This window comes from Lupinus angustifolius, chromosome LG11, assembly GCF_001865875.1.
Source record: "Lupinus angustifolius cultivar Tanjil chromosome LG11, LupAngTanjil_v1.0, whole genome shotgun sequence".
Classification (NCBI taxonomy): Eukaryota; Viridiplantae; Streptophyta; class Magnoliopsida; order Fabales; family Fabaceae; genus Lupinus; species Lupinus angustifolius.
The window spans coordinates 24657022-24660647 of NC_032019.1; positions in this window are offsets into that span (position 1 = coordinate 24657022).

Consider the following 3626-nt stretch of genomic DNA (forward strand, 5'->3'; position numbering starts at 1 on the left):
TCACAAATGACTCTAAAGAATTATGTGTCATTTTGCTAGGTTTTTCAAGCATGGTTTTGACAATTGATGCACAATTGAAAATTTCTAATGAAACTACCATTATCTCACTTTCATGTGTCAAAGAAAACTAATGACTTTTAACACAACAAGAACTTCACTTAAAATGAATTTGAAAGTTAAAAATCTGAAGTTTTTCTAAGATTTGTTCTTATGAGTAAATGGGAAAAAATCAGCATTTATACAAAATTCTTTTCTGCTTAGCTTAATCGATCAAAGCATGACTTAGTCGATTAATGACGCAAAGAAATTAAAACCTTTAGCTACTGTAATTTTGATAATTGATTAATTCTCATTTAATCGATTAACACATGTTATAATCGATTAACTGTGTTGAAAATTGTTTCTTCAATGTATGATGAACCTTATACATGATGTATATATGCACGACTCATGATTTTTGAAAGATTTAAGACCTTTATGCTCTAAAATCAGGTGTAGACGCATGAGCATGTTAATCATATATATATGTATGCAAGTCTCATTTTAAGTTGTTTAATTTTAGTTTTGTGAGACTTCCATTTTAGGTTCACCTAGCCTAGACTCTATCTAATCAAACATCTTAAGACTTCAAGAAAAGTAAAAACTTAACCTATGCCTTCTTTGATGAACTTCGATTATTGGCTTTATTGTTTGTTAACTTGTCGTTGTCTTCAAGGTTGATTTTTATCCTTGTCTTCATCAACATTATGTAATGTTGCACACATGCAATCTTACTAGAATGTGAAGGTGAAGAAGGAAAGAGGTGGAGTTGTTGATGGGGTGGATGATTTGGATGAGATTTTTTGGAGAATATGGGGTGGAGGATTTGGATGGGATTATGGAGAAGATGGGGTGGAGAAGACGGAGAGAAGAAATTAAAAAAATAATTAACCCAAAACCACGTTGTTTTGTTTTCAAAATTCGAAGAAAAAAATCAAAATGACGTCGTTTTGATGACGTGTCATAAAGTTCATGTAAGACTTTCCAATAGAGGCCACATGAGCACTTAATGTGACACGTGAACAATTTTGTTAAAGTTAATGGAGGGGAGTTGGCGGAAGGACTAAAGTGACCTAACGACCAAATTGTTGGGGACTAAAATGACAAATAAAAATTTTTAGGGACTAACTTGGTACCTGCGATAAACATAAGGGACCAAAATGGATAATTACTCTTTATATTATATATACTAATGTTGATAGATACTCCCGTTTCTGTCTGCCCACTTTCCTATTATTTGTAATGTGTAGCCTACATGCTATAAATGTCAATATAGTAATTTATGTTAAATACTGTAATTTGCAGTTGTATATATTTGATTGGGGTAATTGTTAATTTTTTTTTTAAAATTGAACATTTAAATAATTGAGTCACTTATAATTACTTTTTTTAGTTGAAATGTATAATTAGGGTGTAATCATTTAAATAAATTTATGATGTTTAGAACATAATATATAGGGTCGTTGTAAAATATTTGTCAACTACATTTTTATTTTTTATAGTAATGATTGCACAAATTAATGTATATGATAAATCGAGTAATAATTTTCTTTGGTAGGATGGAATTGAGAAACAATTATATTTTTAGAGTGCTTTTATGAATACTAAAGCGGCAATATCCCATAATAGTGAACACTAAAATTTATATTTTTTTTGGGGAAAATATAAGAGGTAAATTGTCCGATGTAATGAATTTTTTTATAGTAAATATGAAATATGTACATGATTTGTAATTTAATTTCAAAAAAGTCGTAGGAAAAGATAAAGAAGAAAATAATAATTTAGCATTAACGATGTTGGTTCGGAAAGCACTTTTCTTGATACTACAACTTATGAAAAATAACTTTGTGACAAAAAAAATAGTGAAGAAATATTGACTCTTATGTAGAGTACAAAAGACAACGTGGAAAACCTGTGACTCTCAATAGACGTATAACTATTGATAATCATTGGGTTGTTCCTTACAATCCTTGGTTTTTATTGTTGAAGTATGACTGTCACATAAATGTAGAGGTATATACTAGCATCAAGAGTATAAACTCAAGACAATAAAATATCTTTAAAAATAATATTTTTTGTGAAATGACTCTCCTCTCCTTGAATTGTTCCTTCTTTAATAAGAATTTACATTGTAGCTTTTGAAAGCTTTCTTTTAGAGCAACATATAGTTGTCCATGTTCAAAGACATGTTTTGGAAGATAAATACCTGCATGGGAAATGGAATGTCCTTGTGCCTTATTTACTATGAGTGAAAGCTTAATCACATAGGAAATTAATTTTTGATAAGAACAAAAGGGAGTCCAACATTGTATGATATTATAAGTTTAATCCTAGGCCAAAAATCTCTATATGCAACATTTGGCCACTTAGGACTTTGATCGAGGCCGTACCCGATACAAATAATATAACAATTAAAACTGCAGTACTCGGAAGTGACTCCTAGGTCGTTTCCTAAGGATTATCTTTCAGGCAAAGCTTCAAACACCTTATACTCACACACACACAAGGGGGTTTTTGCTGTTGGATAGTATGAACATAAATCAAATTTAGAAACAGTAGTTAAACAATGTAATAAAACGGCTAAATCCCTTTGGTTCGTTTGTTCACAACTCAATCCTCGGTTTCAAAAGATTATTTTCAGATTCCAACCATTAACTTCCGAATTTGTTGAGAATCAATTAGCTAAGCAATAATCAATTCAAAGTTCCAGAACCTAAACATCAAACTAAGTAAAATCAGTAAAGGTATGAAACGATTAACAAATTCACACAAACTAAGCATTCATGCACTAAATTTCCTGAGAATAGGGTTTGGCTCATGCTCGATGGGCTTCTACAGACGCAGTTTGTAGAGAAAGAATCGTCTCATTTTTCTACCCCAAATGCATATATAATATGTCCAATTCTGATCAAAGATTCCAAAGTTATGCCAAAAACAGAAAATCAACGGTAAAACTAGTCACCACTTGTTCGTATCTCACGACCAGCAGCAAGGCGATTGGCTATGATGCATCCAGTATTCAGTGTGTGATGAAAGAAGTGTGGAAACAAAGTACCATGCAAAAATTCCAGCCGCAACTATATTAAACAAAGTAACATGCACCCGAACCAACCAACACGCGAGTAGCTGAACAAGAGAGCAAACAGCAAAACGGTGAATGCTATAGGCGAATTTTGGAACCCAAACAGAATGGTTATTCTAAGACACACACTAAACGCTACTGAGAACCTCTGAAAAGAACCGATAATCCCCGGCAGCGGCGCCGAATTTGATCGAAAATGATGATAGATTTAATCAGGCCAAATAATCCCAAATTAACTCATTTTAGGAATATTAGTCCAATAAAGTCTAAAACACTAAACCATGTGAAACAAAGTCAATTAGGCACCAAGAATCATCAATCATGCTAAATTAAGGTTATGAATAGTGTGTAATATATTGCTCATCAAATACCCCCACACTTAACCTTTTGCACTCCTGTGCAAAATCAAGAAATAAGGCTATGCTAACCAATAAGCACCGAAGTGAATCATGCAAGAAGATCACAAAAACTAGAAACCTAAGAAAATCACATATTTCACAATGAA